The 22,290-nt window shown below is 36.6% G+C and overlaps 1 protein-coding gene across 1 annotated transcript in view; it reads right to left on the bottom strand.

Annotated features, from left to right (window-relative positions):
- Nucleotides 1-22,290, bottom strand: part of LOC108558039 — a gene marked incomplete at its 3' end in the record, with an annotated part of 52,405 nt that overhangs the window by 997 nt on the left and 29,118 nt on the right. The window lies entirely within an intron of this gene.

Genomic DNA, 22,290 nt, shown 5'->3' with positions numbered 1-22,290 from the left:
TAGTTTTGCGTCATCCTAAATCAGGTTCGATTCGATACTGGAATGTGTAATAAACAGCCATTTGTCATCATCGGACGCATTATTACGAAACACGACGGAATGGATTTTGCGTGACACGTGCATATATATGTTTATGTATATATATATACCTGCACGACGTGTTTTTCGCGAAACACGGTTTTCAATATCGTCGCACACTGTTTTATTTAAACGACCGAACGAAACGTATGAAAACGAGCGAATGGATGGAAGTGTGCGAGAGAAAGAGAACATGTATATGATGAATGTAAAGAGAGAGAGAACAAACGTTTTCGCCGAAATGAAAATATTTTTTAATTACGGGCATTTTTCCGTTCAAACCTCGCGGAAAATGCGAATAACGAATCGAAAACCGGTCGATCGCAGTACGTGTTCATGATATTACGTTTTTTTTTTCGTTTCAATCATTCCTAACTTGATTTACTGTTAATAAATCGTACCTATGTTTATACCGTTTTCATTTTTTTTTCGTACAACAAACATACTTTTCTAGTTAAATTATTTAATAGAAAATTGATTTAAGAATTACAAAAAAAAATCTAAATTAATTTTTAATAATAAATTTACAACAAATTAAATTCTCTGTATTAAAAAAAAATATAATTATTATATAATTTCTGAATTTTCAATTCAGTTAGGTGAAATAGGATAAATTCCATTGAAAATTCGTACAAAGTATTGAAACAATGATTGATTTCTTTGCATCAAAAAAAGAGGAAATCACACATAAAATATTTCCTTGTAAACTGTGAAATTGATTCTGTATGAATTATTGCGTGTTAGTTTTTTTTTTTCCATCAGTTTTATCCAACTTCAGATTTTGTTCATAGTTTTGCGTCATCCTAAATCAGGTTCGATTCGATACTGGAATGTGTAATAAACAGCCATTTGTCATCATCGGACGCATTATTACGAAACACGACGGAATGGATTTTGCGTGACACGTGCATATATATGTTTATGTATATATATATACCTGCACGACGTGTTTTTCGCGAAACACGGTTTTCAATATCGTCGCACACTGTTTTATTTAAACGACCGAACGAAACGTATGAAAACGAGCGAATGGATGGAAGTGTGCGAGAGAAAGAGAACATGTATATGATGAATGTAAAGAGAGAGAGAACAAACGTTTTCGCCGAAATGAAAATATTTTTTAATTACGGGCATTTTTCCGTTCAAACCTCGCGGAAAATGCGAATAACGAATCGAAAACCGGTCGATCGCAGTACGTGTTCATGATATTACGTTTTTTTTTTCGTTTCAATCATTCCTAACTTGATTTACTGTTAATAAATCGTACCTATGTTTATACCGTTTTCATTTTTTTTTCGTACAACAAACATACTTTTCTAGTTAAATTATTTAATAGAAAATTGATTTAACAATTACAAAAAAAAATCTAAATTAATTTTTAATAATAAATTTACAACAAATTAAATTCTTGTATTAAAAAAAAATATAATTATTATATAATTTCTGAATTTTCAATTCAGTTAGGTGAAATAGGATAAATTCCATTGAAAATTGCTATGAAAAAGTTGCAATTTTTATTATTAATAAATATGTCAACTTTATTAAATTTCGTTTAACTCTTCAAGAATTTACTAGTAGTTGATTAATTAGTTTTTATTTTTTTTTTCCAAGGGCTTTATTAATTGTTTTTCTATTGATAATGACTTAAAAATGTAATAAAACAATGTGTGTATGTATGTATTACAATGTATTAAAAAAAAATATAATTATTATATAATTTCTGAATTTTCAATTCAGTTAGGTGAAATAGGATAAATTCCATTGAAAATTGCTATGAAAAAGTTGCAATTTTTATTATTAATAAATATGTTAACTTTATTAAATTTCGTTTAAGTCTTCAAGAATTTACTAGTAGTTAATTAATTCGTTTTTATTTTTTTTTCCAAGAGCTTTATTAATTGTTTTTTCTATTGATAATGACTTAAAAATGTAATAAAACAGGTTGTTAGTAGTTTAAAGTAATGCAATGTGTGCGTTTGAGGAACGATTCGTTTGCAATTACCATGTGGGGAGTAACTCTGGAATACATCGAGTTAATAATGCGATCAATGGGCAGAAATGAAATAGGACATTGTTGCGATGTATGAACACGTGTGTACGAATGCATGATAGTGGAGGTAAGCTGTAATAAATAGCGAGTGCATAAATAAGACTAATTGTCGTACAGTAGACCAGACACACAATAAAACATATTGGAAATGGCGAGAGAGGAAAAGAGATGGAGTGAATGAATACGTTGTAGCAAGCAGCACGCAGTCCACGTATGAAAAGGACTGTTCACTGTATAAAATCACCGATCGCCTCGGGCCATCATTTATTTTATAATTAAAATGAATTGCATATAGATATGGATATACCTTGAATATAGATATACGCGTGTATTTATAGAGATGAATATATTTATATGTGAGAGTTACAAGTATATATATTTTTGTTGCGGATGCTCGTACCTCTCTGAATGACGTTTTAAATACGTAACCGAGTTTTAAATAGTTATCCTGATTTACAGCCAACCATAGACCACACACACAAGATGAACATTAATGTTTATTATATACCACCAGGTCTATATATATATTAGAATACAGCTTCCAGACAAACGCATAAACTGGAAATGGTAAAGTAGTGGATTCAATTATAAATCAACTAATTGTAATATTTAATCAATCCTTGGCGTAGATACGCATAGAAGTAAGTGTATACGAGATATAGATGTAGGTATAATAAATCTGCAAATAGATAACCGCGTGTCGATGTGTCACGAAGCATAAAGAGATGATGTAAGATGCGGAAACGTACCGGAAAATTTATACACGCGGGTCGCATGTCAGTGTAGACTACATTTAATATCATTAGATACACATTTATTCATTACCATTCAGCGAAACGTACGATGCTTCGAAATAGAATACGGTGCGCCCATGGCGATCCGAACAGACGTACACACAAATAAACAGTGCGATGAGGGAGGTGAAGTGATGGTGGTGGTGGAGGAGGAGGAGGGAAATTACATATCTCGCGAAACCGCAAACATCAAACACCGGAGAGGTTCTTGACTCACTCTCTGAAAGGACGACGATTTACGACTTATCTACGGTTGCAGTATCTCCTCTGCAGAAGCGGCGGCAACAGCAAAAATAGTTGACTGCCAGCCAGGGCTGAAGATAGAGAGACGGAGAGGCCTCGTGTATTCATCTATGCGAGATGGAGGTGAAACACAGAGGAGGGCAAATAGATAAAATGGAGAAAACGAATAGGAGACACGGGGTACATAAAAAAAAAGAAGTAAATAAATAAACAAACGGGGAAGGCAAGGACTTTGGAATGATCGAACCATAAATGTAATACAATAAACATTGTATGTAAACATAGGAAAATAGAGACGCGCGATTGCGATTTGCGTCTTTGATATCAATTATAAATAAAGTAAAATGATACTTTCGCTATTAGTATAATAATTATATAATTCCAAGACAGTTATTTCATAATAATAGCTGATTCTATAGCATAAATAACAGTTATAGTCTTGTATTAATATTAATTTTAACAATTGTGATAAACATTGATTTTTACTCATTAATTCAATGGTTATATAAGTATTTTATTGGTGAGTCGTTTGACTAATGTTATTTTTTTTGGGTCAATGGTGATGTAATGGTGAGAACCAAAGTATTTGGATTTGTTGAGTCTTTGTTAATTTCATTGTAATGTAAATAAACAAAGTACTTAATAGGACTAAGAAGCTTCTGAGAAGAAGAAACGGAGAAGAGTACAAATAGCTGCGGAGACAATCGTGAGGAAGCAATAAGATTTGCAAGATCATAAAACAAATGCCTATGTATATATATATATGTGTACCATGTGGATAATTGAAATGAAGGCGTGTTCCTCGATTTGTCGCGGCCACGAATGGAGAATCCTTCGAAACGCGAAATGATTTATTTATTGGGGTCCTCAAACGGTAATGCGCGACACGGCTCCGCGAGATGCGGTCACGAAGCGCACCAAACCATCAAGGAAGATCCATCAAATGGTCGTACTTGTCGTTCCTTTCAATATATATATATACACTATACGAACAATTAAAAGAAGATCCGCGGATTTACGATGCGATCGCAAAAATAAAGCACTTCTTTAGACACCGTGCGAATGGAGGCATGGAGGAATGCAAATACTAACTAACTTCTCCAGACGTACGTACATTCCTGCGAACTTCTTAATTATTTAAGCGGCGATAAGTTTGTCGCTGAAAATTTTACCTTTTGTGTTGCTCGAACTTTCCTTCGAATTAAAGTACAACCTTCGTTTTTCTTTACATTAATTAACTTCATTTTCACGTTGATATATACGTTTTTTTGTAATAGAATTCGACTGTGCTTCTTCGGGCGTCGAGCTGCGATCATTCATCATCCTCAAAGTGGAGTCTCGCAGCACGTGGAAAAATAACCGTGCAGGACTAATTAGACTTGGCTCCGTTTCGCTCACTCCTCTCTGCGTTATTTTTATTTATATTTTTTATTCACCTGCCCATATTAATCATGGACTTTGATAAATGCACTTAGCACGTGTAATTACCTTTTTACCACCACACTATTTCGGATGCTAGATACTGCTCATTATAACGTAATCGTTTTGTATTTATTATCTCTATGTGAGAGTTAGTTATAGTGAGCAAGTGAGTGAGTAAGAGAGAAGGTTTGGATAGCTACGCTTTGGGGGTTTTTCCACTTGGGAGCGACCATTTCGCAAGGGCAGACCCATGTTCCATGTCCCGTTCGTCCATCTCTCGCTCCAGCTCCGTGTGCTCATAATTAATTATAAATATACGTTTCAATGAGTATGGCAATGATGTATGAAACCCAATTATGTGTGTATTCGTGTAATGTATCTCCACGTACATACACAAACGCGCACTCACATAATACATAAACATTGGGGACCTGACTGACTATATATGTATATGCAGTATGTATATATATAACCAATGCACGTTATATACGACGCGCAAAATATATATCATGGGTATAACAAGCCGCAGTTGTAGGTGTGCTTGTCACATTGATGTTTGGTTTAACAGCAGTCATAACTCTGTCCCTTTCATGTTCGCATTTACTTGCCAGCAAATTGCAATTAAAATTCTTTCGGTTACAGCTCTCGTACACACACTCACTCTCTCCTACAATTTTTTTTTTTCGTTCGTTATTCATTCATCTCTTCGCCAGTGATGATGATCATCATCATCATCATCCGACCACTCTCGCTCTCTTTCGCAATCGAAACGCATGTTGTTCCCAACACACATTTAAAATCATTCTCTCCCCCCACAGTCCCTTGTAATTATTCAAAGCGAAGACTCGTGCACTTATAACGCAATCAATCATCGCAACAACAAAAAAATTCTTCAGCACATTGTCCAATCGCAATTACGTAATCACCGCTTCTTCACTTTCTTTAAATCACAATTACTGTCACTCTCCTACTTACGCATCGTCCACTGTTTTGTAAAGCAATTACCATTTCTTAATTAACATCTTATTTTACAATTAAATAGTAATTTAGTTAATATTCAAATTCATCTGAAAATAAACTTTTTTTTTTAATTTTACAAGATTGTTGTAATTTAGCTTATTTTGAATATATTATGAACCAATTATAATTAATTAAGCAAAGCAAATTGCTTATTTTTTCTCTCTTAAAATTATTCAATAACAATTACATATTTGCTCTTGTATGCCATTCATTATCTCTGACTGAGCAATTAATCGTTCATTGAAATTCCTACATAAGCAGTGTAGATTTTAGCATGTTTCGAATATATTATAAACCAATTATAATTCATAATTATTATCATATGCAATTAACTACAGTCTGTAGCATATTTTTTAATGAACGCGGGTTTAGAAAAAAAAATTAGTAATTTGATTTGATTAATGCTTTGATAAAACATACTTAGTATTAGTAATAAAACCTATGATTAAGTATTTTTTTTATACAGTGAATTAAGATTATTGGATTTCCGACCATAGTAGAAGCTTATGATTAAATTCGAATTTACAAAATCGATATTTGTAAGTAAGTGTTTGTAATAAACAGATTCGATAAGATTAAGTTGCTTTAAGAATTTTTGCAAGGTTCGTGCAAGAAAAGCAATTTTACACTTAGCAAGTTCTGTTATTTTCTTGCTTAGGATAGAGGTAAAAAGAAGTGTAACGCACGCCAACGACAAGAACAATAAATTCCTTGGACAAAACAAAATATAAGTGGCTGCACGGTAGATGCAAAACAAAGCGAAAACAATATTTAATAATGTCGGCATGTCGCATAATTACTCGGGACGGGAAAACCGGTGTGTATATGTGTGTGTGTGGTTTACTTCATTTGCGGAAAGAAATAGAGAGAGAAAATCGTAGAGTACTAATAATAACGCGGAAAAAAAATGTTATATGAGAAGATGAAAGAAGAGAATGAATAAAAAAAAATCTGATCTCTTTCATAGAAAACTTTGTTAGTGTTTCCTTTGTTGTAGAATTTCTTGAAAGCTTATTTAAAATGTGTGTGTGTGTGTATCCTTAAAATTTCGTATTATGAAGTTTCGTGCTGAGAAATCAAAGGTAAGACAAAAGGGCGTCCGCAATTTATGATGGATCGAATCATGGGGGAGCCGTGCTTTACATAGGAGCAGCCAAAGGAAATTGTAGTCCGCTAAGTTTATGTGCGCGCTTTATGAAGTTATTACGGAGTTGTAAATATGGAAGGGTTTTGCACGTTTTGTGCATACGCGGGGGGCTATAATTTACTATTGCAAATCAAAGAGGTAGAGAGATGCAACGGCGGCGGTGGCAAAAAGAGGACGAAGAAGACCAAACGAATAAATATATGATTCGAGGTAATCCGAAGAGTTATTGGAAAAGCAGTTGTTTCTTTACCCTCCCACTTTTGGGCATTGATTTCGTGGATTTGTTTGTGGGAAATGTTTTGATCGTGATACTCATACCTTCCCCCAACAATATATTTCCTTCATTTAATCGTTTGTATTACTCACTTTAATACCTGCAAATCCTCTTCCTTAGAAGCATTCATATATAGTTGGGATTTTTGTAAAAGTTATAAAAGTTTATCATTTTATTACATAACTTTAAAGTCTCTTTGACAAAAATCTGTACTGTTTTTAATGAATAACTAAGCAATTTAAATGCAAATATTTCAATAAATATTTGCCAATAGTTATTGGTAAAGAAATGAACCCATCAGTTTTATAAATAAGAAAAAGCATTGAGTTTAACACTACTAATTTCATGAAGATCCGAGTTATTTAAATTGCACATCTTAAACTGGGATTTAAGTAAATGTACGTGCATTAAATGTAAGGGTTCATATATGAAGTTATTACCGAGTTGTAAATAAAATGGGCACGTTTCTTGTGCGTGGGGCTATAATTTACTGTTGAATAGAGGAGAAATATTTATATAAAAAAAAAATGAACATCATGTAAATAATGGTGTTTTTCTGCATGCCTTCGGATGTGTCCTGGTCCATCTCAACTTTTCATTTATTTAATGGCATCCTTTCGTGCTTATAACATCATCGTTTGCGATTATCGTGCATTATTTCATTATCACGTCGTTACGTTTATGCTCAAGACTAAAGTGACAAGACGTTGAATTGTGTTTTTTTATGTATCGGTTTTCTGTAGTCCGGATGCAGCAGGAGGCTTAACATATTAAGTTATTATCGGAGGTGTTTATAAGATGTGTGTTGAATAAGAGGATGATAATAATAGTGATTCTTTTGATGTGGTCCACTTTAAGTTTTCATTTATTTAATGGGTTTTAAACGCGAGGATTTACAGCATTATCGTGCATTATTTCATTATCACGTCGTTACGTCAATCCGCAAGACAAAGTTGACTTTGTTTCTCTCTTTTTTTTTTTGTTGGATTTGCGGTGGTCCGGATCCTGCAGATCGCATTTGCATGCGATGCGTTTTAAACGATCTCCTTTATTTGTTTAACCTTCGCTGTGTTCTCTTTGCATGCTTTACTTTTTCTTTCTTCTTTTCTCCTACAGTTCGTTCTGTTTGTTTGTCTGGCATTTCTTGTTGGTGGATCGTCGTGTGCCTTGGCCATGTACTTCTTCCTCGAAAACCCGGGCAAATAATTGCTTGGTTGCTCGAGCTTTGTGTATGTAAGTGTGTGTGTGTGTTTTTGAAGAGGAGAGATCCTTTATGCGTGTCCGTAATCTTTTATCCCGCCTTTATGGAAGGCAGCGTGCGTTTTAAATGCGGTACCATTAGACGACTACGAAGACTACGACCAGGACGACTTTCCATTTCGAACCACTTTTGGTTTTCCTCGTTAAGGCCGTCGTCTCAGGACTTCCCTCCCGTTCTTCTCGAGTTCTCTCTCTTTCTATCTCTCCTCTTCACTGCTCTTCCGTGTGTTCGATATCAGTCAGAAGGCGACTCTCTTAACAATCGTTTATCGATGCTGTTTATTTCACATTGTCAGACGAGCGTGCCATTATAATTTATTCCGACTTGTCTGATCCATGCAGGCGTGCACTTGTAAGTCATGTTCGACCTCTCGTGCCAATTAAGTCAGTAACAAATAGTCGAGGCTCGCCCCTTAATATTCCGATAAGCTGAACCGTTTCAGTTCTCTCTTCTCATTTTTTTCCCATCTCTTCCCATCGTCGTTGTTGTTGTTCCTCTTGTTGTTGTTGTTGCTCTTATTGTTGTCCATCTTTTTTTCTTCCCGTTGGCGATGAACGGAGCGAACAAAAAAAAATAAAATAATAAATAAGTAGAGAGGAAATTGCGAGGAGAAGAAATTCGTTGGGCAAACTGGTTTGGTGATGGCTAAGAGTTCAGTCTCCTCTCTGTAACGAACGAATAGATGGATGGAAGAGAGATTCCCTCCTGATGACGGCCCTTCGGCTGCTCTCTTCTTCCGTTACAGTTATTAATTAATAATGAACAATGATTGCGTCCTCCTCCTTGCCTCTTTTTTTTATTGCTGACAGACAGCTAAGCTAAGTAGGTGGTGTTTCGTTCGAATTGCGAACATGCAATCGCTCGAGGCTCGTATTTCAATTTATATTCAGCAAAAAATGTTTATTCTAATAAAGTGATCGTCCTTAAGATGATTTATTAGGGATTAACGGTGCTGCTTAATTAACCTGCCCCAAAAGTGCAGAGCGATTCGGTGCGCCTCCTCATTCATACATCATCATTTCAATCAAATTCGCATCAAGATTCAGCCTTAGTTCAACAGTCATTATCCTTAATTGATTTTCGTAATACTGCAATACTTTTTTTTTGTCTAGTATTTCACTATTAATAACTCATCATCAACAATAAGGTCTTTCAACTGTATCATGATGGATATGAAGATTTCTATTAAGTTTATCTTAACCCTTTGTTGCCTATTAATTTTCAGCAATACTTGAATTAATATTTTGATTGTATATTTGTCATGTATTTAGAATCACTAAAAGATCATTAAATGAAAAGTTTATTGCATAATAAATGTCTGGTATGTAGTAAACATGTATGATTAAACAATAAATTTGTTTGAGATTTCATGCATGAATGTTGCAATGTACAGTGGTAATTAGTTAGTTGCATCAAGTGTATTATTTAAGATATTTGAAAAACGGTAAACGAAAGCGCGTTAATCACGTGGAATACACACGGTCCACTTTATATGTAAGATGCAAACGTGCAGACCCGGAATGCACTTAGTGCATTATTGATAGAACGATTGCGTGCGATTTTAATTGGCCTCGCAGATGATGCGAGCGTATTTACACTTTTCCGTCCGTTTTTCCGCAATAATTAGCAGGTACTGGTTTGTTGAACGCATTGTGTCCGAGGGTTACCGTTAATGGAAAGCAAACGTGCGTAGACCATCCGCACGCATCATCATCATCACCATCGTAATCATAATCATCATCAGGAAGCGATGATGATCATGATAATGACCTTCATCCCCGGCGCGTTACGCAATCCATCGGCCGCGAGGAAATTCCGCGATTTATTATTACTAATAATAACAACAAGAAACCTAATGATCATTGCTGCATGGTCTATCAGCCATTTGCATTTCGCGTTTTGAAGCACGTCATTAACCCGAGCGACTAAATTAAAAGCCATTATTACGACGATTATGGCGAGCACCTTAAGAAAACAATCAATCAAAGTATCTGGAGGGTAACGGCCTTACCGTTGTTGGACTTTGCTGTTGTTGTTGTTGTTGATGTTGTTGGACTTGCTTCGGGCAATCAAAGCAATTTCTAATTAAACCGCAATGCACCCACACCTACCGCTCATTTTAACGACAACATTTTACGCCTCTACCTTAATTAGACCTCATATCTATGCAAATATATCCGTCCTCCCTCTTCCACGACTTTCTATCATTTCTCGCCATTACCGTGTGTGCGTGTATATCAACTGAAAACACGCATATTCCTATGCAATTAAAAACCCTTCTCTAATCACACACACGTCTTTTGTTTCAGGTGAGTCGATTTATCTCTTTATCCCATCGACGCGACACGTGAGTACAATTTCGTCCCGAAAAAGTGCTTCCAAACAGGAATCACGATAATTAACGAGACATGATGAATAGCCTCCCATTATGAATTACGATCTTACGCTGATGAATTATTATCGGTAGATCATTTTTGTTTGGTTTTGTTGTTGCTGCTGCTGCGTTCAGGAAAAACAACCTAGGTTGGTATTTTAATTGGAATTTTCTTGCTAGTGTTGTTCTTGGGTGATTGGACGAAACGCGACACCTGATCTGAGCAAATGCCAGATATTGAAGAACTGTTGAAAATCCATTGGTCATTGTATGCGTTCAATTTGCAACGTATTAAAATCATCTAACTTTTATGCGAGATGGAGACTGAGTGTGGAAAATTTGCTTCTACAGCGATAAACACCTTTAATGCATCAGCATGCGGCTAACCGCTAAGTCCTATGTAAACGATTTGCGTTAAAGCGGATTTTCAAATTTCCAATCGGATACATGCGATACTATAAAAATGCAAATCGCATGCGATCGATACACGCGATGAATAATGGCAACGCAAATATGTGGCAGCTCGTTAAGTTATTCGCAGTGTGATTTATACATCAATACAATTAAAATTAACTAATTATACTTGAAAATCTATTTTGATTCAGAGCATTAATTGGGAAACTAATATTTTTTGTCAACTTTTAATTCAACTCATCAATTACATGTAAAATTATACAGTTTACAAAATATTTTTCATCATTTTGCTTCACAAAACTAGTACAGAAAATTTGCTTTGATAATCTAATTGTATGGAAGTTCTTTAAGTAGCTTTTCTCTGAATAAATCGTATCAAGACGTCTTTTTGAATTCGATGCTACTCTTTATAAATAAGGCAATTTCCTGGGCTTATTGATTTGATTGACAGGGACATTTAAAGGGATGCTTGGAAATGTTACGTTTCTGATTGTTTTTTGAAGCTATTGTAATATTTAGAACTAAATCAATATAATTTACAATCAGAATGCACCTAGTTCATTAGTTTGGAAAGCAAACCGATGATAGTGATCATTCTTAGATTCGATTGTTTGTAGTAGTTATTTTCGTTTCGGTTTTCCCTCGATAATAATGAGTGCATACACGCGGAAGGGCGGAAATATTGTACGGCCCTTTTTAATGATCACGAGCGCAGCTTTTTCCCGCCCTCCACACTTTATTAGGTTGCCGCTTTTAATGCCCTGGGACCGGCGTAATAATTATATTTACAAAAGCTCTTCGCGCTCAGCCTGATATTGTTACGTGCATGCAGTAGTTGTGTTACGAGGGGTGGGATATTACACACGCGTTTTGTATTAATTAACCCCCGCTTCCAAATTGAATTTCGGGGCTTTCGAAGAAGTGTTTGTACATATGCATTTGTCTCTGATGGTAATGATGATGACGAGGAGGAGGCGGAAACAAGTGGATGCGCGGTGAGAGTGCGAGGTTAATTAATAGTAGTAAAAGGTAGTTTGTAGAAGAAGAAGGTCGTTGGCTGGATCGTGCATTCGAAAGGAGTGGGTCTTGTCTCAGGACCCCGGTTGACCCGACCCAACGAAGGAGAGTGAAGTACTTTCGGTTTCTGGTGGTGGTGGTGGCCACCCATTCATAACGAAGGTCGCGGCCGCGTTCTTCTTGTAATTACACGTTCCTTATTAGGTATACGGAATCCATCCTCGAAGTCGTATTGGCGAAATATTTTCATTTTCAGTCGGTCTGTCCGAACATGAGAGGAGAAAATGCCTCTCACCTCTTCTTCAATCATTCAACTCTCTCTCTATCTGTACCTATACAAGCTTCGAGTGCATCGACAAAGAGAGCTAGATCTGCAGAAGTAGCTGCAGCAGCAGCAACAGCAGCAGATTGATGCGAATCTGTCTCTGGCCGTGTATTTTAAAAGGCAATACATTTCGCAGAATCTTTGCGGAAACGAACAACACAATGGCAAACGCGAGGGCATATTACTCTCGACGCGGTCCCGGTCTGTGGTGTTAGTTGTAAGTGAAATGTATTTCCTTTCAATACCACCTTTTATACGTCGCTGCCATTATTGCGAGGCACGTTGTGCAATTGGAATGAACCGTTTTTCACATACACACACAAGTGTACAACTCTCTCTCCCAGCGTGCACTCACTCTCTTCCTCCATTTATTTTTCGCCACATGCTCGTAAAGGAAGGATTAGATTCGAACGTTTGCGCAAATGGCTCGCATTGTGGCACTTACACGACTCTCGTACGTTTGGGAGATGATACAATGCCGTCAAACCATTGGCACTTTAGAAAATCTTCATCTTTCTCAAGTAAACTTCAAGTGCATATACGTATTATAGTCCACTTGTTCTCGCATTCATAGCATCCACCATTCCAAGTATAATACAAACATACCAGACAGTCTAAGAATTTGAGTTCATTAGATTCTCAATCACAACTATTTTCTTGTTTTATTAAATCTTGTCTGTTTGATGAATGCGATTTGGGTATTATCATATTTATTAAGCAAATTCAGATAGACGTCCAAATAATAATTATGAGTAACTATGTTATACAAAGGCTGTTAACGAAATTAATCTCAAAAATCTCGGCTTTTCCAGTTTGCTCATTAAAACGAGTACATTTTTTTTCTCTCTGTGTCGTTCATTACTCCCATTTTTTTATACGCTGATCTTCGTCGTCTTCGTTAATGTTTCAGATTCTAATTTGTTTCGCGTAAATATTTCCTGGAGCTGCAAACGTCGCTCGTTTTTAATTTCTTTTGTTGAAAATAATTAAAGGATTCTAACAATCCTTACACGAAAATTAATTAGCACCAAGTCAAATGTTTCAATAAATAAAACGTGCTTCTGGTATTCTATCCTTGTTTTATTTTTTGCTTAACGCGCTTTGATCTAGTGGATCGGAAAGATGGAAAGTTGTGTTGGAAGGTTGGTTAGGTCCTCGGGACCGGCAAACACACTAATTAATTGCCGAGGATTTCGCGAAATCGCGCGTCCATCTCCGGAGTTGCGCCCCAGCCAACGGTGCAGAAATAATTCAACTAATTAGCGGTCAGTGGAAGTGACCGGTGGTGCGCAGTGCGGCCGACTTCCTCGCATCCAAAGGACTCCTAACAACAATGAAGCTTTTGCGAATACAAATACTGAATTACAATTGCCGAAAGCGTCGTCATTTCTAAAGATCACATCTGCACATTTGTGACCGATGCTTTGTATAAACTGTCCTTTGATGATGATGGAAGCTTTACCAAACCATGCATCATAGCTATTTAACTATTGTTCGCTGAAAATTCTAATAATCTATTTCAAATATTTTATCAATTTCTTTTTAATCAATTACACTTGAAGTCATAGTTGAAGATGTTTTCTAAGAGTTTAATTTCAAATACTTTAATTGTCACTATTCCTAGATTTAAAGTCTTCTTTAATTTCCAACGAAGCAGTTAGTTTCCTTAAAGAGGTATTGATTATCGGACATTCTTTGAAGATCATAAACAAGATTTCATGTAGAATACTTGTTTCTAACAATAAATTGTAATAACAAAATCAATTGCATAAATTGTATTTCATTATTTTTTTTTTGAATTGTTAATTAGAAGATACGGTTTCCAAGAAAATTGTTCTTCGTTAATTAAAAAAAGGATGCATTATTAGAACTAATAAATATGCATTTCAGCTTGAGCAGGATAGGAAATATATGCGATTGAGAAGGAGTGGGATTTAACGTAGAAAATGTGATTACAGTGTATATAGGTAGTGGCGTAATTGCGATGAAGAAGACGTCTAGGTGTATTTTATAGTTGATTATGAACCGTCATGCGAGAGAGTCTTGCGAATATAATTATTTCCATGCGACGTGACGTTTCCCGTTCGAGGGTGGTGGATGAGTTCTCTCTCTCTCTAACACAAACTCTTTTGTATATTCGTCCTTTTCCTGCTCGCACGTTGCTGCATACTATGTACATGTTCCTCATTAATTAGAAACGCATCCCGAATACTGGATGCAGGGTAAACACACGTACAAGTTTGCGTAAACGGTGATTAACTAGATGAACTGGTTTCTCGGCGAAACCGACCGTACAAGCAACCTTGCTTGCATCTGGCAAAACGGCGATTACGTAATTCCCGAAGAAGATCCACCGATGCCGATAACGTCTTTTAATGGATGCCTCCGCAACGTTTCCACGCGTTGCGCAACAAACCGGCCACCCGTCAATTGGTCTCTGTCTCATAGTAACAAATCGCTGTAATAACTATGGTGATAGTATTAACATTGGTTATGAAAACTTTCAAAACTTTTTATATAAATGTATTAACTTTGCGTTTCTTAAGAAATTATTATTGGAAATAGTAGATAACTGTAGGAAATATACGTTTAAATTGGTGTAACAGTGATATTTCAATATAAATTGATCAATTATTGAGAGACGTGCAGAATATATATAAATGGTATTTTGTCAATTAAATGTATGAAAGAGTTGTGAGAACGCGCTTCTAAATGCATTCTGCTGAGAGAAAGAGCTTAGTAGCATTGGAATTGGAGGCGGCGGAGGAGGAGGAACAGGCTATGTTTATGCCGGCTGCCATGACAACACATACGAGCATAACTTGTTCCGAGCTTTATGGTTCCAGATGCGAGAGCGTGGCTTTACCAAAATCACGAATTCTCCATATAGAATGGTTAATACACGCGGAAGGAGCAGGTTTATCCGCCACCGACGATTCCGCCGTCCCAATTACCCGGAGGACCTAGGTGTTTCGCATCCACACACACACATAAACCTGCAACACAGGTGTTTGCGACGAGAAGGCGGAGGATGAGGATAGCGAAGAGGTGGAGGTGGATGAGATCGAGGCACGCACAATATTATATCCTCTAATTAATGCATTGGCAAACTGATCGAGATAACGACCTGTTCTCTTTCCCACACGTTACGCAAAATAATTTGCTTAACGGCATTTCGCCTCTCCGTCCACATACATATTCATCTGAATCTCCTCCGATCCCAGAAGCTCGGATCTGCTCAACTCTTCGCAAGACCGCATGAGAAATACTACAAGACGCATATTAATCATCGTTATATTATTGTTCCGGTTCTTCTCCAACCGATTCGGATTCCTTCAATAAATTATTTTCGATTTCGAAATCATCTCTTCAATTACCTCTGCCATCACCTTTAACGGTCTTCGCTATCTAATTTGTCCTGTACCAATTAGTGCCCTTACATCGATCCCCATATATATCAAGAACTGCATCAGTTTAATATTAATCATGCAATTAAATCAATCGATGCACAGCAACAATTCTGAGCAATTAGCATTTGCCGCAGTACAGTAAAGCGTAATTTGCAATGTACGTATACGTAGAGACCTCACGTCACGGACCGACAACGTTACGTCAAAATATTCATGGCGCGAGATTACTTTGACGTAAAGCTCAACATATTATGTAAGTTGTAACGTTTTGAATGATTCTCTTCTACGATCGTAATATAATTTGTAACGCTGCATCAATCCATCCAACCCATCTAATTCATAACTGAAATACTGGACAAGCAACTTGTTCTAATTAGTTGACAAGTATTGTGTTTTGAGAAGTTTATTGCGAATTGGTATTAAAACTGCAGTGGAGATGTATGTGTATATATATATAGTAAAGCAATTAAAATTTAAGTCGCAAGATGCAAACAATACGAAATTAATTTCTTTGTGATTTGATAAAGTGTAAATTAAGCTTCAGGCTTCTCCTTATCTCGGCTGCATTCAATTTAGAAATTAACAATTTCATTCATTTTGATTTATTCAGCTTCAGCTTGCCCGTCTCTTCGTTCTCTATCTATATGTAAGCGCGTGTTCAAAGGGCCTTTTTTCCCTGCTCTCTCCGCAGCTTCCTCCTCCGGAGAGGTATATCTCAGCCAGGACCATTAATTTTCCGATAAGCCATTGTGCTGAGAAAGCCTCTGGATTTAAATCCCTCTTTTATCTGCGTGTATATATATATATATAAATATATGAGTGTACGTATGATATGGCCTCAATAATGAGCTTTATCTTTATTGTTACAATGTTATTTCGCTTTCAATTAAGGAGGCATTCGACTTTCTAATGACAGCAAAGCCTCCTTTCCGAAATTTCATCTCGCTTCTGCGTTTCCTCTTCACATTTTTTTCTTTTTTCATCTTCTTTGTCCCAGAGGAATCTCATTAATTTTCCCCGATTGGCAATCGGCCGCGAGATCTGAGATGTCGCTGCGATCGATCGATCCTCGGGAACCGAAGAAAGGACTAAATGTGCATATCCTCTGCAGCAAAGGAGCAAACATCAATCTACGCTCGTTCGAATTTCATTCCGATCTCAATCGTTGAAAAACGTACGCACGTCGTTATGTCGTGCGTTGTTGCTGTTGTTGTTGTTGTGTAATATTTGCACTGCACGTAACGGATCACTCTCGATCATGAGCATGACAGATGGTGCGAAAGATCAGTCGGCGGATCTCCTCTCCCCGTTTCCAGATGCTAGTAGATCCGAGTGATTAGTTTGCGTGAAACGTGTTCATCTCGCTCGCTCGATCGACGTGCATTTTCGTGCAAACACGGACTTTTCTCTATTCCTGCCACCTCATTCTTCAAACTAATGGACATCATTATCTACATCAATTTTTGGTAATTATTCAGTTTATATTCTTCAAAAGGAAATTGTTAAAACATGTGATTTAACAAGTCTTCAAACACCTACTGTTTTTTATTACTTTTGCTGTGAATGTTTAAGGTTGGATAACTCTGGTTGGGGGAGAAACTAAAGCTGCGTCTTTCTCGACGGGTGTCTTCGCGTTACGTAATTGATGGTGCTCCGATTTAATTGTTGCAGAGGTCTCTCGGTTTCAGAGAGGCGCACGCGAGCGAAAACGAACCTATGAGGGTTCGGAGAGGAAAGGAGAGGAGAGTCCCATCATTAATCTCCTTAATTGTAAACCGGCGTTTCTCATACCTGTCGACAACAACAAACAAAAGCGCAACCATTCCGTGCTTTATTACACACAATCACTGTTAATTATATGGGATACGTTAACTAGATGCGGATCCCGCGGCCTGATTAGAGCTGCTGCTGACCCGAAGCTTCAACCATCCCTCCTCATCTCTGCATCTTCTCTTCTCTTCATCCATCCATCCAGCTATCCATCCATCCAAACAACCATCCATCCAACTATCCGTCCATCCATCTCCTCGACGCAGATCACGTCATCTCTAGAATTTGCATCGGCGTGTAGCGTTCGCCGCGTGCATCGATACACTTCCGCGTGCAAATTCGATCGGAGCTCTCGCCCCGTCCTCTTAATTGATCGCAATTAGCCGCTTATTAGTCGGGAGACAATGTTGGCGCAAATGATGCGCGATTGGCGCAAAACAAGAGCAACAAGAGGTGAAGCGATAGCCGCAAACGCGCCTCCAAGCTTAATTAGCGATATTTTCTGTTGAGTAATTGCCGAGCATTAAGTATCTTCGTAATATGTGTGTGTGCGTTTATTATTCTCGCGAATTATTATTTTGCGCCCGATTTGCATCATTTCCCTATTTGCAACTTTCAAGTTTCGAGAGGGAAAGACTCCACCTTTCGTCTGATATGTATTACCGCTCATTTGTTAGTTTTCACCATTCAATTATTTATTCAGATCTTCAATCATTCATCAACGACCACACACGCAATCCGCCTGCTAACAAATGGCATGGTTTACATAACCTCTTCTCGTTCTCTGCATTCTTTTTTTTTATTCTTCCTCTTCTTCTGTACACCGATTGATATAAATCTGCTCGACGATGTTCTGTATTCTCAAACTGCTGCATTACATGTGTATGAATCAACGATGATTGCATACAAGCAATACAAGTACGTATTTATATCTAGACTTTCCATAAAATACTATTTAAATAAACCTTCTAACGAGCTATTCGAATCTTCTAATAAGTCCAACATTTTCTTATACCTTTGATTTAGTATGATACAATTTTACATACATATATTATTTTTGTTCCTTGTAAATGCAAGATTTTTTGTGATAATTTACAATCTACTATACTGGCATTTAATCAATTGGAAATGGTTTCAATTTCATTTAGTTACTGATATATTATCTTTCTCAATTCATAACGGTAAGAGAAAGGTGCCTACGGGTACTTAATACTATGACTTGTATATCTGTAATGCACACATCTAATGCTCATATGGAACAAATTGTAGATGAACTTGTAATTTTATGTAAATCATTGGAAAGTCAATCATGCAGGAATAAATTTAACATTGAAGATCGTGTTTATTTTGATTATATAATTGATTTTTTTATTTGAACTAATATAATATGTATTTTATTAATGAAAAAACAAAGCAGTTATATTTACTGAAAAAAATAAGTTATGCAACTTGTATAGTACTTGCAACTAAATTATAATATAATAAATACGAGAATTCATTCATTGAATATTAGAATAAGTAAATATAAATACTGTTTTCGACGCGTCTACTACGGAATGTAGATGTTGCAGTTCTTAGTAGTAAGCACAAAAAAGATGAATGAATTTAAAGAAATCATGAACGAAACGTAGTAATAAAAACGTAAATAAAATCGGTCTAGATAAAAGCAACCATGAAAATAAACTGTATATGTTATTTCTAATTCGCATGAAATTTTTAAATATTAAATATATTAAATACTTCGGATGATTATGAATGTAGATGCTTTACAATGCTTCACGTAGGATGAGACTATCGTTCCAGGGCATTGCGTAACTAAATAAGCTCTTGGTAATTCATTAAAATATTGTGGATTTAGATTTGAATCATTTTGTTGTTTGTTCATTTGATAATGATGTTTGATGTTAATTTGTTGTGTTGCAAAATGCAGTGAATTTGTAAGTAATGCATACCGATATTGCTTTTGCTTGTTATCTGCTAAAGAAAAGTGACATTAAGTGATTTGCTGATTAGACCTACGTTTGCTTCGGTATGGTTTCACGAGCTTAAATGATGGATCAGAGCGGACGGACGTGCGTTCCCATGAGGTTATTAGATGTACGGTAGCTTATCCAATTTGATTTGTGGCATGTTTAGCGTTAGGTTGCTGCTGGAGAGATAGCCTGAAAAGGTCATCATACCGTCGAAGCGGCGGCGTTGAATTGGTTGTTGGAAATAATCGAGTATAGTGGAGGCGAATATCGTTCGGTTCGCGGTGGTTACGTAGGTGATTATTTCCTTTTATAGTTATTTTATTATAATTAAGCAATTATTGATTTCTCCGGTGAGAGTATAGGAGGAGAGCATTTGCAAACAATGCGCTCTCCTCCGTTTTCAGTGAGAATCCTAGGTATGAGATCCAGCAGAATGGAATAGAGGAAGATGGTGAGAGTGATCGAGATTTAGTATGAGTGAGAGTGCAAGGACTTCTTGAGCTAATATGGTTGTTGAACTCCTGCGGCGTAAACGTGCCATATAGTTCAGCTGGAGCCTCGAACACAATGTAATTACGAATCGTAATTGCGGCCGGTTTCATATTTTCATCAACATCTTAATAATATTTTATTAATAATAATTCCGTTACGTGATATCGCCAACGGAGCGAGCTTGAATCCCCGAGACTTAATTGACTGAAACCCCTGCCTTTACATAACTCATTCATACCTGCCTACCTACCTACGATTCTTCTCTCTCCTTCTCACTTGCACTCTTGTTCTTTTTCTTCATTTCTACCAACGCTCTTCGAAAGCCTCCACCTTCTATTACTCGTGTTCTTCTCGCTCTCATCCAGCAATTAAAATAATTCAATTATCCTTAGTCGGCTGGCATTGTGTTACCTTCCTCCGCACTATCCTCAGACTTTTGACCTTTCCATGCATTTGCAAATCCACAATTCCATTTCCTGTCTACCATCACCACCATCTAACTTCTTTTTTTGTACAGTATTATTGTCAATGTGATTAATGACCTCCAGCATTTGAATCTGTATCTTTTAAACTAGAATTTCTATCCTTTTGAAAATTCACAAATCAATGTCATCAGATATTTCTTCCTAACAACATCCGTATTGTATTCAATATTCCTGTCAGCATGATTCAAATCCTTCAATATTTGAATCTGTATCTTTTAATAAACTTGTAATTCTTTACTTTTGAAAATCTTAAATTCTGTCTTACTTAAATCAATTTTCAGTAGTTTACCTTTGATTTGTTCACAATTACTCTTATTATCACGTTGGATATGTTTTGCTTAATAATATGACAGTTCTGAACTTATATTCTTCATGTACAATATTTGAAGTATTTTCAGATGTAGATACTCATATTGTGTCTTGTAGGTAAATTTGTTTACTTTAACTAAAAAGTAATTGTGCAATCCCCGTATAATTGGTACGGCGGTAACGGAGATGGCTTTCGCGCCACTCAATTAAGCAAACGTTAATTTCCTAACGTCCCATTATCCGCTACCGGCGTGTGCATTAAACGCGATATCTCGAAAGTAAAAGTCTCTAAAACTATTACGAATACCTGGCTGGCAAACTACTTGTGCTCTTCCTTCCTCGCCAATACCTTTACCATATACCTCTGCACGCTACAACCACTACTTGCTGTTCCTCTTCACAGTCTGCCGAGCGCAATTACCGCCGTCGGTATTACGTAACGACACAACGCAAGGATCTTCCACCTCCAGCGTGCGCGTCGCAGAAAGGATGAAGAGACGAAGGACTCGAATGATAATCAAACACTTAAGGAGAATTCCAAACAATGACTGCGAGGAGTCGGCTCATTAAACGGTACTTCCAGGAAGCTGCACCACAGTTGAGAGCCAGAGATGGAAACCGGTAGTTGTAATATTTTATAGTTACTACTTTTATGCGACAATCGTACTGGTAATTACTTTGAAAATCCAATTACTTCAAGTTTTTGATATAACCACGCGGATGCTTCATACATATTCAATTGGAGCCAAAAAATTGCTTGACCTTTTCGAAGAGATCCGAACATGTGAGCCTCCTTGTAATGCTTCTTCTTCTTTTTTTTTGGTTCGCATGTAGTAGTTTACGGATGTTTGCTTTAAGGCGATGTCTGCAACTGCGCGAAAGGAAGAACAGCGCGCTGGAATTACAATGTTGATGAGCAAAAAGTGATTCGACATCTTGTAACCTTATGTGATCGAGGAAACGCCTTTTATATAACGCTATGATTTTGCTCGATCGATGCCATTGCGAAACGGGAAAACAAATATTGATTTATCCTAAACGCAGTCTCACGTTGCAACAACGTATCCGTTATTAAACCACTTGATCTTAACAGGATCTGATGTTAATACCACTACAAAACGAGATTGATTTAACAATTTCCTTTTGACATCTACAGAAACTCAATGAGACCATTATGAAATTTCCTATGAATGAACACTACTTCTACGATTTAGAAATATTGAAATGGGTAAAAAAAAATATAATATTTTTGTGGACAAATCTTCAGATTTATAAATACTGATGAATTATAAAAATTAATTTAATGCTACTTCTGATAGATATTCTCGATGGGTTCAGAAATCCCCTAAAGTTTATTAAAAATCGTGTGTACTTGATCAGGATTTTCTGCGGAGGATTTCGTGCACAATCCTCCGCTCGAGAGTCCTGCTTA

The sequence above is a fragment of the Nicrophorus vespilloides genome, unplaced genomic scaffold (genome assembly GCF_001412225.1).
Source record: "Nicrophorus vespilloides isolate i.1.1-1 unplaced genomic scaffold, Nicve_v1.0, whole genome shotgun sequence".
NCBI lineage: Eukaryota > Metazoa > Arthropoda > Insecta > Coleoptera > Silphidae > Nicrophorus > Nicrophorus vespilloides.
This window is presented reverse-complemented; position numbering and strand designations above follow the sequence as displayed.